The sequence below is a fragment of the Dermacentor variabilis genome, chromosome 1, assembly GCF_050947875.1.
Source record: "Dermacentor variabilis isolate Ectoservices chromosome 1, ASM5094787v1, whole genome shotgun sequence".
Taxonomy (NCBI): domain Eukaryota; kingdom Metazoa; phylum Arthropoda; class Arachnida; order Ixodida; family Ixodidae; genus Dermacentor; species Dermacentor variabilis.
In genome coordinates, this window is record NC_134568.1 from 290,410,125 (window position 1) to 290,422,991 (window position 12,867).

Below are 12,867 nucleotides of genomic sequence, written 5' to 3' on the forward strand. Positions count from 1 at the left end.
GACGCTGGCGTGAAGACGATGTTATGAAGAGAATCTAATGACAAAGCCGGAATGACGACGACGGGAAGATCACGACGATGGTATGACAACGAATGCATGACGACGACTGTAGATGACGATGACATAACAACGGTGTCGTATCACGATTGCATGACGACAGCACGATTACAATGGGATGGCGAAGAAGGAACGACGTCGATGAAAAAACTAAGGCGGTGTGACGACAATGGGATGACGATGACGGTGGGACGACGACGGCGCACACCCATGAGAACTGTAGGCGGCACCATTTCCGGGATCGCCCCACCACTGTGGACGGCGCCAATGGCGCAAAACTGCGCAACGAGATCAGAAAAGCTGACGCTTAAAAAAAGTGTACAGCGTGACCACATGTTCATGCTGAGTTTTGCATAAGTACAAGCGCCAGATGTACTCTTACATCTAATCCCCCCGCACCGCCCCCACCCTACCCCCAGCCCGCTGGCTCGTTCCCCATAAATCCGAAGAGGGTCTTGTCTGCTAGGGTGCCACCCTATGTCTGCGGCGATGCCACTCAAAACATGCCGATTCTGCTGCAAAACAGAAAAAAAAGGGGGAAACGGTGGCGCCATCAGCAAACGAGCACAGCGAAAAATGAGAGCGAACGCGGAGCGCAGCGGAGAATGAAAGACGCGAGAAGAAAGGTGGAGAGGAGGGTGCAGCGGAACCATGAGGAAGAAAGGGGAGAAGGGTATGGCGAAAGCGTGAGAAAAAGAAAACGTAGTGCGGCGACGAGGATTACGAGATGGCGCCAGAATAGGAGATCTGTCGGTGGCGACTGCTATGAATCGCACCCATGCGTCACCCGCGCAGTGGCTCTCGCGATTTCCAGATCAGCGAGGCACACTTTGCGCCACACTTCGCTCCGTTTGCAACGTGCCGCAGCAGACAGGCTGTCCGCGCAAGTCGCGAAATGAAAACGCGTAAATTTCGCATTAGGGAGTATCGTAATCGTCGGTGAATTTCTTTTTTCTCGCACACAACGTTCACGTCGGATTCATTGTGGACGCAACTGGTAATACCCAACTACACAGGACTAACTCACTGCAAAATGCCATTTCTGCGATAAATCCTATAGCGGAGATCAGGCACCGGTTAGGCAGGAAGATTCATGTGTACCATGGTCGCGCCTATTTATGTAACACTCAGTACATGCCGGGCACTCACGCATGTTAGCGCGCGCGTTGATGTTCTGCCGTTTTCTCTTGTCTTCATCCTTATATCCTTTCTTCACCTTTCTTTATAGACGGCAGGAAGGCATCTTCAATCCTCGTTAAGCTTTCTGATTTTACTTCCGCTCTCTCTCTCTCTCTCTGTCATGTTGATTTTATTGTAACCAACCATTCATAAAAATATTAGCGCATGCGCTATATATATATATATATATATATATATATATATATATATATATATATATATATATATATATATATATATATAATCGAGAGGAAAGGGGGTTAACCGAGGTGCCCGATTTTTATTAGTCATATCATAAGAAGGTCAACACACACTGACACCAAGGACAACACAGGGGAAATTACTTGTGTTTAATAAATGAAATAAAGAAACGATAAATTAATGGAAATTAAAGTGGATGAAAAAACAACTTGCCGCAGGTGGGAACCGAACCCACAACCTTCGCATTTCACGTGCGATGCTCTACCAATTGAGCTACCATGGGAGCTACCAGCTGCCTTCACCCAAAAAGATCCCGTTCTCGCATCGCCTGCGGCAAAAAGGACGTTCCACGTCCGCCGCCAAGGTCTGTGAGTGGTGGCGCTGGCTAACACTCCCAGGGTTCTACTAGGACACATAACGGCGCTGTGGTAGTTCAATTGGTAGAGCATCGCACGTGAAATGCGAAGGTTGTGGGTTCGGTTCTCACCTGCAGCAAGTTGTTTTTTCATCCAGTTTAATTTCCATTAATTTATCGTTTCTTTATTTCATTTATTAAGCACAAGTAATTTCCCCTGTGGTGTCCTTGGTGTCAGTGTTTGTTGGCTTCTTATGATATGACTAATATATATATATTTTTTTTTTGCTGCCAAGATACTCTCGACCACAGACTAGCACAACAAAGTATTGTTCCCATTCAACAGCTCAAAACCTCAATACTCTGAAGGGACTTGACGGATATTGAATGCCGATAGTGTCAATCTGGGGGGCTTGGGGTAAATATATATATGAGGAGAGGAAATTCCTCGACAAGTTTTCGGAAGCGTTTGTGCTCGCGCTAAAGATGCTAATTTTTGTTGAAAAACAGCCTTGCAAGGCAGCCGAATTACGGATTCGATCTAATAAGTAATATTAGACGGAACAAATGAACCCTTTTAGCGGGAATGGAAAAGGAGTGGCGTCTTCTACAATCATTACTTGACGCAGAACAATAAATAATGGTGGGACGCTCTGGAAAACAAGGCAAGGAGCTAAATCTCCAGCACAGGCAACAACAGCGGAGTTAAGCCTTGTTTTCCAACTAGATTTTCTAGTGAGCTTTTGGCAGCTCTTGTCGGTGCTGGAAATTAGCCAAAGGTCGGTGCGCCGAAGACCGTAAATGAAGTAGTCACCCATTGGCTCTAGACATAATGAAACGAGATAAAGGTTATGTTCATATAGAAACTCGAGGAAATTTTCACATATTGCCAAGAAATGAATTTTGGAACTCAGACGTCGAATATCCTCCATGGCTGCTTACACTTCCAAAAATCGAATTGTCAGTAGACGGGATATTCAAAAAAAGAGACATGTCCATTCAAGCTGCTCAACAGCTTGAATGGTAAAGACCAGATATATATGAGGTATTCAGGATACACACACGTCTATACAGATGGCTCCAGTACATCAACCTGCTCAACTTCATCATTCATTATACCGCACCTCAAGAAACAAGAATCGTCTAAGTTATCTCGTGCGACTTCGTCCACAACGGCTGAACTGTTCGCAATCCTATGTGCAATAAAATTTATATTGTCAGTAGGAGATGCGCAAAAATGGGCAATATTCAGCGATTCACAGGCGGCTCTAACATTACTCTGCAGCACAAAAGGGAAAACATTCAGTGATAGCATAATATACGAGACACTTAAAAACCTCACAAAGGCAAGCGCAGCGAAATATGCAATAGCATTTCAGTGGATACCAGGGCATTGTAACATTCCTGGCAACACAGCAGCCGATGAAGCAGCACGACAAGCACACCTCAAAGATGATGTGGTTCCGCTCCCAATATCAAAGAATGAGTTACGTTGCATTATAAGGACAACGTCTTTCAAAATGTGTAGAAACACTTGGTTTGACCAGAATTCCAAGAGCTCGGACTTATACCATATTGATCCGCTCATTGAATTCAAATTTTCATTATCATTAGACAGAACTATAGAAACCTTTATTCATCCATTAAGGCTAGGGACTGCCTACACAAAGCATTTCTTACACAGAATTGGCCGTGCGGAAACCCCCGAATGTGATTGTGGATTTGTAGACGAAGATATATATCACCTCCTTCTAGATTGCCCATGTCACGACACACCAAGATGCCGACTTAAATCAACCCTAAATAAATTAGACCGCAGACCTTCCAGTTTAAAGAAACTTTTGGGTCCTTGGCCAACAACGTCTTTGCAGAAGAGCGCTTTAAAAGCACTAAAGACTTTCCTTGAAGACAGCGGCATTGTTGGAGGTTATTAACGCTTTTATTGTTCCTTTCATTTAATTGTCGCTGTATATATGCATGCATTTGTGAATTACGTTAGTTGACTGTTTTGTTTATGTTGTTTATGTTTATGTTAACGTTATGTTGACTGTTTTGACTAGAGACTGTGTCATTAGGCGACAGTATCGTTTGCATTTTTGAGAATTTTATCTACATAACTGTGGAGACATTTACCTTCTATATTGTATGCACCATGTGTTTATTACGTCATAGTTTTTTCTATGAAAACGTTGCGTGCGAAGTCCTGGTGCTTCTGTGAGAAGATTATTTCATATGTAATCTTGAAGCCTGTATGTTGTATGATGGGACCATTCAGGAGATAAGGAGTAGCCGGCGCCTTAAATTGTGCGTCAACGTCTCCTTATATCATATCAATAATAAAAAAAAGTGCAGGCTGACATGAGTCGGGCTTCATTCGAAATCACAGAAGCGCACAGCAAAATAAATTTTTGAAAAAAGACTTACGAGCATGGATGAAATGAAATGGGCCGCTAAAGTACAGAAGTATTTGCACCTCAAAAACGTGGACACGCAATGTGGGAAAAAGGTGAAGGAAGTTGGCAACTAAACACAGAGTAAGTCAAAGTGTAAACAGCCAACTCCAAGTAATCAAAAATAAGGCGAGAGAAACTCACATGGTAAACTGGTTGCAAATGATGGCAACAAAAAAATACCGCGAATATTCACAAATACGGCAAGAACGATATCAGGAGGTAAAATATGTACGATAAATCTAAAGGCAGTGCACTGCTATATGAGGCCCGAGCTGACTGCCTGAGGACGAAACCATACCGGAGCAATAATCGCAACAGGATCAACCTTGAGCCGCGGTGTAGCAAAAGTCCGCAAATGACTCGTCACGTCGTAATGGAACGACAATATATTCGCGCAGCGCTGGGATTCAAAGCGGATGGAAGTATTAACTGGTCATCATCATTGTCTAACAAGCTCATGCGCTCATCTAACGCCTTGAAGATGGTTGTCTTTTTCGGATTGAAAACTAAGCTCCGTGAAGTCAAGTTTTATGGCTTGCCTGCAGCTAGTAATTACAGCCTGTCGCTGATGTAGTCGACAGTTTAACACCTGCCGGGTCGCGCCTGCTCTGTGTTCAGTGACAGCTGTACAATGTGAGGAATGCCCTTCAAATGGAGTACCTTCTCCCATTCTCACAATTTTTTCCCACTTTGCCTTCGCCGTGCTCAGGCAATCGCCACGAATTCCTCACCCTACTAAACGAGAAGAAAAGGGGGTTAAACGAGGGGCCCGATTTTTATTAATCATATCATAAGAAGGCAACAAACATTGATACCAAGCCGAGGACAACAACCTTACTAAGAGGGAGATACCTTCTTCGCTAGGGGCTCTCTGGCTATTAAGTGACCAGCACTGCCATCCTCACACGGTACATATTCTCCGTGGCCCACACACAAAGGTGTGAGGCGTTAGCAGGTACTTTTTCACAGAAAATGAATGAAATCCCTATCCTAGTACCTTATTCAAACGACTCGTTTGTGCTGTGGGCTTTTTTTGTTTTCGCTGTCGATCGTGCGATGAGCGTTTGCGCCGTGCTCACTGCTGCTGAACAACTGGGACACCACCTATTCGGGCCTGTGACATGTCAACTGCAACTATATTTCACGAGGAGACGAATTACGAGAGCATCATGCATTTTTTTTGGAGGAGCCTTTCCTGCACTGCTATTCCTTATGGAAACAAAATGTTGGTGCTGTACTACAGCTCCCGTCTGTCACATTTTGTCTTTTCCGTTGTTGTTTTTTTTTTTTTTTCGTTTACGAGCCCAAACATAAAACACCATCCTCGGCCGGTTAACACTCCCAGATCACTAGCGGTGATTGCTTTCAGCCTGATGGAGGAGCTTTTTGAGCAGCAGGGGGGGGAGTGATACTTATGTCGGCCAAGAATTAGTGGGCCTTTCCTGGTACATCTCAGGAACGGCGCCCACAACCGAAGCAGGGGAATGGGATGGTACGGTTGGTGATGCGCTGTGTACACAAGGTGTCAATGAGATCCCCTCCTTTTCTATTTTTCAAGCGACCCGCTCGTGGCTTCACCGGTCTTTGTCACCACTTAGAACGACAGAAAGCTGAGATAGTTGGTAAGGATTCATATATCAGACAAATATCATATATGATGACATATATGACAAATATCAGACAAGAGATATTTCTTTTAAAGATGACATTTGCGACCGAAAAACAGGGACAAAAGGAATTTTCTTCCCATAAAAGAAGCTTGATCTACCTATATCTATCACATTTTGTTTACCAGCAAGTAAATATATTAAAGAATACCACTGCATTGAATTGGTTACAGTGACACACTAGGAAGGGTGGTAATTTAGTGGTCAGTCCCATGAAGTGTGGCGACGTCATTTTAGATATCTTGAAAACATAAAAAAAAAGAAAAACAGACCCACTTCATAAAAGGCAGTGCTTACTCGCAAAAAAATGCTCTCGTGAGACGCCAGCAACGGGCTGGCACGATTTCTCGGCGTGCGCAATCCTTCAAAATGTCGTCCTTCATACTGAATCGGGATGAAGCGTAGCGCAACATGGGAACATGAACTTCACACGGACACACACTTGTCCACATCGCCACCTTCGTTGACGTGCGTCAGTTATTTGTGCCGCGCCGCTGACACATGGCAGTACATTTGCATAAAACATTGATTCTCGCTTTTTCCTTTTTTTTTACATTTTCTATCTTTGCTTCTAGACCTGAGGATGAAACAGCAAAGAATGAAATCAAAAAAGAAAACTTTTAAACTTAAAGAAAGAATGCACTACTGTACGAAGCCAGATAAGGGTTTCTGAGGACTGTTGAGACCGGAGGTCCGTAGACGAGAGGCTTTCACGGCCGTTTCATTCAGGGTGCCGCGATTTTAGTGTGCCGTCTATTTACAGCGCCGTCTATCGTCCGGCGCCATGGTAGTACATGCATATGTGGGATCGCGCTGGAGGGTGCACAGCGAACGTGCTGTTGGCGACGTGTGGCAAGTTTTCGCGCTTTCCCGGGAGGTGTCAAGAAGTTTTTGGGAATGGGAAACTTCGTAGCGAGCCGTTACTAAGCTTTCGGCTTCGATAGGGCCGCGTTATCGAACGGCGACGGGCCTAGAGGCACTGCAACAGCTCTGCCTACGATCTAAATAGGAGGCGAGTAGAAAGAGAAAAGGATGCATAGAAAGGCAGGGAGGTTAACCAAAGGCAGTTCGCGTTGGCCACCCTGTAAGGGGTGAAGGGTGAAGGGGGATAAAAAGAGAAAGAGAGCGGAAGGGGGAGATAGAGAGAAATAGACACGAGCAGGAACAAACCGCGTACACTAGGGAGCGGAAAGCGTCCCTTCCTGCCTAGTTAGTTGCTTATAGTTAATGAAGGGGTACATTGCATTTCAACTGAGCCAAAGACTCAACTCATGCGATTTCGATAATTTTTTTCAGGTGCTAAAACAGTGTAGAGAGGAAATATATTTTGAAATTTGCGACGCTACACTGAGCTAACGGCGCTGCGGTTTTGACGCTAGATTCAAAACGGAATGTTTTCCTTCCTTATTTTCTGCTAGTAATCAACGTTTTTTATTACGATAGCAACTATATGGACAATCAAGCCGCATTTCCACCATCGCCGTGATGCTCTGTATAATACTGTATAAAGTCCAAAGACGATAACATCGTCGGAGCGCGGCGCATGCTGCATGCGCAAGTGAAAGCGTGCGACGGTGAGCCGACGATGGTTGCTCAATATCGCGTACGCAAGGGTGGAAATCGGGGAAGAAGCGCGCTGCGTCTTCCGTCGTGCACAACACACCGGGGGAGGGGAGGGGCGGGGGAGTGGGGAGGTTGTTCTACTCCGGCGGCGGCAGCCATGGCGCGGCCGCGCGGGCCCTATATTGAAAGCGATTTGCGATGGGGACAGAGAGCGCCGAGTGCTCATAGCTTCGCGTGCGCTGTTTTCTCGCCGCTTATTTCGCGTTAGAGCGAGAGGCAGCACGAAGGTCAATTCGCTCGCTGCAGCTGCCGCGCTTTCTCACTCCAGCGTTTTGACAGCGAGTGTGCGCGGTCATCGAGTGAGATGTGTTCATGTTTGCTTGTGCGCGCGTGGCACGATGCTTGTTAATTCAGTTAGTAAGAGAATGTTTATAAGTTGATACGCCCGATAAAATTACTATATATCCTTACTTTGTATAGCTGTCTACTAAGTTGCTATCGCAATCGATGCCGCGCCTCTCGGGTGGAACTAGGATTTTTCTTGCCACCCTACCTTATCTTCCTTTTCAACTTCCAATGTGGCAGGTTTCAGACAATGCTCGGACTCGACCACTCAGGGAGCAACTGCCGGAAGTTTTCGCAAGGTTAGGTCCACCTGACGCAAGTAACGCTCCTCCTCCTTCTTGCACAGTAGCTCTTTGCTTTGGAGGGGGGGGGGGGTCAGGCTTCTCTGGAGGGGTGTGGATAAACTACTGTGTCGCGCGTTCTTATGCCTTTTTAACCGGAATCTGAGCTCAAGCACGAATGTTAACGCATTATAGTTAATCTGGAAGAAAAGCTGCACGATGTAGATTGGCACAAGTTCCGGTTGCGTGAAAGCCAGAGAAACGATGAAGCGTGTGCAATTAATGTGCAATGCATTTCACCTTCAAATCGACGAGGCGGGCAAATCCAGGAAGCACTGAAATTATAAAGTAGCCACGGGGAAGTTATTATGCTAGATAATAAGTAACAGAAGACTGAGAGTTTCTTGTAACAGAATAATACAATAGATCTGTCAGGGCATGAAGGAAATCAGGTTCACACAAATTTTTCTTTGTGGCAAGCTGACACCATGTTACTGCTCCGTAACAAAAGGACATATCTTATTTGGTTACCAATAATTTATTTATTTATTTTATCCATTTGTTATGTCAAAGGACCCTATGCAAGGGGTATTAAATGAGATGTGGGTTAATTTTACAAATTAATACTTTCGATACAATTTTTGAAACTGGAAGACTGGGAGTGCAGCACAACATGGGGAGGCAGGTCATTCCAGTCATTTGCTGTAGGTTTCGAAGGACCCGAGATGAGCAGAAGTGTGAGTACTCTGCAAATATACAGCTTTGGGGTGGCTTGTGCGACAGGAACTGCGATAGACTGGCTTAATGACAGAAATGTCAAGCTGTGAGTAATAAAATTTGTAGAATAGACAAAGCCGACAAGTTTTAGCGCCTAGATTCCAAGATAATAAAGTTAGCACGGGATTTAAATTTTTGTTCACTAGTATTAAGAGGAAAATCCGAGTAAATAAACCTAACTGCGCGGTTCTGAATAGATTCATGAGTGTTAGACTGGTTAGGAAGATGTGGACACAGGTTAGGGAAGGTGTGTCTCTGCCAAGACGTTAGACAGGTTATACGGATGTGTATTTGACAGAATCGACAGCCAATCTGATTCATGTTTCACATGGTGCGATGTTGCTTGCGATTTCGCATGAACGACGCCACAGCTGCGGTAGACGAGCTACCGACCTCTTCACGTCAAGTTATATCCACGATACACTACGCTGTTGTGCTTTGGTTGTGCAATTTCAGTCATGCACAAGAGCTGCTGGGGCCGCATTCCTTCGTATACGAAAGTAGCGCGATACAGCGCTATATGATATGTCCACGGTGCCATTCACTCGTGATTCTTGCGTGCTGAAATTACCAGGCGCGCGGCTGCAAGTTATCATATATTATATCGTCTATTTATGCTACAGGATTAGTGAAACTTGTAGCCTACCCCGCCGAGTCTCATTATCACACATTTGTAGGCGTGCGGAGTGAAGCGGACCACGTTTGAAGCTAAAATAAAAACGTCGCACAGGGCCGAAGAATGTTACACAGTGCGCTTTTCTAAAACGAGCTTGTACGGGTCGCGGCTTGACTGGAATATGACAGGACACCGGGCCTCCGCGTAAACATAGACGAACCGTAGGGCACCGCTTTGCAACACCCGGGAAAACAGAGGAGTCCGAGTGTGCCGCGAAGGCAAGTGTGACAAACGCCCTCGCGAACGGGACAGTGATGGGGGCCGGGCGATGTCCGAGCCGAGGCATGCGGCTGGGCCTAATTACGCAGCGCCACCGCACGAGAGAAACCCGCGGAGGTCGTTGGCGCCCCCTAACTTGCCATCCACGACCTGCCCAATTTATTTCCGGAGGGCCTCCCCGTACGGCACTCTGCATCCGGCTGGAGCGCACGCTTGATTTAATTAATTGAGATGCAGCGCGTTTCTAGTCTCACGACCAGCGCAAAGGCCGCGCGTATTGGCCCGAGGGGGGGCGGTGCCCCGAACGTGCAACGCGACTGCGGCCATCGTTCAGAGAGCGCGAACCTGTTGTGCGCGCCGCAGCAGCGCAAACACGGGCTTAAGTAACGCCGCCGATGAATCACGCTGCGCGCAAATCAAAGCGCGCACCAGCGCCTCTCCCCCTCCCCTTCCCCTTCGTCGCCGCCGACTCTGTTTGCGCTGGTCGGAGAAAAATCGCGGTCGCCTTGGTCGCGGCGGTCGCGAGGGCGCATTCGTCTTGGCTGGTCTTGGCCGAAAAATCTGGCGTTCATGTGCGCGGCCGGACCGCCCGCGCGCCGGCGCGCGCTCATGAATGCATGATGCGGGTCGCCTCGCGGGATCATAGATCAGCGCGCCGGGCACGGGTCGTCAGCCTCGCTTTGAACAGGTGCACCACTTGAGGTCTCTATATGAGCCGCGAGCGGGCACACGGCGCCGCTGACTCTCCGGGGAGAGTGCCGCCCGATGCCCGGATAATAATCGACTCCCGAAAATAAACGTTTGGGATCCTCAGGTTATACGTATGCCGCTCTGTGCGCGAGTGCGCAAGTAGACCGCAAGCGCCGCCCAATGTCCCGTGCAAGCCTATATAGCCATTGACGCTGTAGTGTTGGGGCTCAACAGGCTTCTTTACGAGCATCGAAACTTCGTCCGGGTAAGCAGTGTTAGATACCTAATCCATTACATTTGGCAATTCAATGCGCTCACAAATATTCGCCACCAACACCTTTATAGCTGGACTGGAAAGTTCTTTCTTGTTTTTTAAGGCGCTGGCTATTGCTTAGCTCAGACATACGACAAAAAAAGCAACATTCTGGGAAGAACAAAGTCATAGTAATACGAACGCTCTTAAGACCGAGTTCCCGCGTGTAGTTCAGAAGTTGTGACACGAAAGTTAAAAGCTCGCTGTCAAAGTTCACAAGCTAGAACGCAAGCCCGATGCAGTCCCAGTGAAGAAGAAATATACCATACGCAAGACCACACTATCCCATACACCATATAATATAAGAACATACAATAAGCAACGAACACACAAGATCGAGTCTCTGGGATCGCAAACGTCTATACACATGTCTCAAAAAGTGTAAATAAGAATCATAAAAAGTCCAACATTTTCCAAGTTATTTCAAAATCTCTAACAATTTTCCGCAATTCTAGTTTCTTAAAAAATGTCTGCAAATGTACGTACTGCCCAGATGTTTCTGTTGGCCCCGCACCCAAGGGTTTCTCGACAACTGTCTTGTGTCATGAATCTGCATTTTTCTTGACGTTCTGGCGGCAGGCTGAATAGTTGGAGAACGTGTTCTACGCCTTCATCGAATTCTTCACAGGAACAAATTAGGCTGTTAGTTTTTCCTATCCTGTAAAAGAAACACTTAGTTTAGGCTGTGCTGAGTCGTAATCTATGTAATAATAGGGAGTTTTAGATATTGCGTACCGAAATTTAGGGGACGGAAAGCGCCGGGGGCGTACAGAAGAAAGCAAGAACGTGCTCTAAGGAACACTAAATCTGTAGAAAAGAACGCAAGCAGGGTGTGGCGCTTTGGATGCGCAAAGGTCCCTTTGGGCACCCAATGTCATTTGCGTACGCAAAACCTAAAGCTCTCTATTTATTTTTTATTTATTTATTTATTTACATTACCACTAAGGGCCCTCACGCGAGGGTATTACATAGGGGGGGGGGGGGCACAAACATAAAATATACACAAGAAATAAAACTACATGCAATAAACATCACACGCAAGCAACATAAAATAAATAGATATGAACAAGTGGTATTTGCACTTAGTCATGAAAACACAAGAACATCTTATATAATATGTTAATGTGTGCATATAACAATAAGTAATAACTAATTTGCTACCACTAACCGTTTTCTTGAAACAAGGTTTGGAAAGATGGTAAGTTAACTTCAGTAGCTATGCGTGATGGTAGGTTATTCCATTCTATTATTGTGCGAGGAATAAATGATTTTGCGTGGAGCGATGAGCGGCACATTATGCGTTTTACTTTGTTAGCGTGATCACGGCGCGGGAAAACTGCAGGGGGTGGTGAAAAGAAGTCATCGTGAAGAGTGGAATGGTGATAAAGTTTATGAAATAAGGTTAGGCGAGCAAACTGGCGTCGACGTGATAGTGATTCCAACTCGGCACGTTGTTTTAACGATGTGACGGTGGTGAAGCGTGAATAATCGGAAAAGATGATTCAATGTTGTTGATTATGTATGCTTGATCGGTATCCCATATGGCAGAAGCATATTCAATTTTTGGGCGGTTCAGCGTGATATAAGCAAGTCTTTTTAAGTGTGAAGGTGCGTGCTTGAGGTTACGCTTAAGAAGACCGAGTGCTCGGTTAGCTGATGCGAAGACGGTGTTAATATGGTAATGCCAAGTCAGACTGAAGATGAAGGCCAAGATACTTGTAAGTTGGCGCAAGTTCTACTCTAGCATTATTGAGAAAGTAGGTGGTAGGAAGTCGAGTGGAATGGTTGGTAAATGACATTAGCTTAGTTTTAGACGTATTTAAAGTCATTAACCACGAAGAGCACCAAGCGGTCACCGCATCAAGATCAGTTTGTAAGGAAAGTCAGTCAGCGTCATTACTAACATTACGATATATAACACAATCATCTGCGAATAATCGAATTCGAGATGAGACACATTTGGGTAGATCATTAATAAAGATTAAGAAAAGTAGGGGACCGAGTACGCTGCCCTGGGGGACTCCAGATGTTAAAGGAAGAAGAGTTACAGTTCTATATAGTGCTACTAATGCGCAGCTGACCTTCATCAGT

At 45.8% G+C, this 12,867-nt stretch overlaps 1 protein-coding gene and 2 non-coding genes across 4 annotated transcripts in view; 1 reads left to right on the forward strand and 2 right to left on the reverse strand.

The window, feature by feature from the left end:
* LOC142567151 (uncharacterized) overlaps positions 1-12,867 on the reverse strand; it is a 399,588-nt gene that overhangs the window by 233,093 nt on the left and 153,628 nt on the right. The gene's annotated exons all lie outside the window — the stretch shown is intronic.
* TRNAS-UGA (transfer RNA serine (anticodon UGA)) lies at positions 1,648-1,720 on the reverse strand. The gene has a single exon. It is a non-coding gene; the product is annotated as a tRNA-Ser (tRNA).
* Positions 1,860-1,932, forward strand: TRNAS-UGA (transfer RNA serine (anticodon UGA)). The gene has a single exon. It is a non-coding gene; the product is annotated as a tRNA-Ser (tRNA).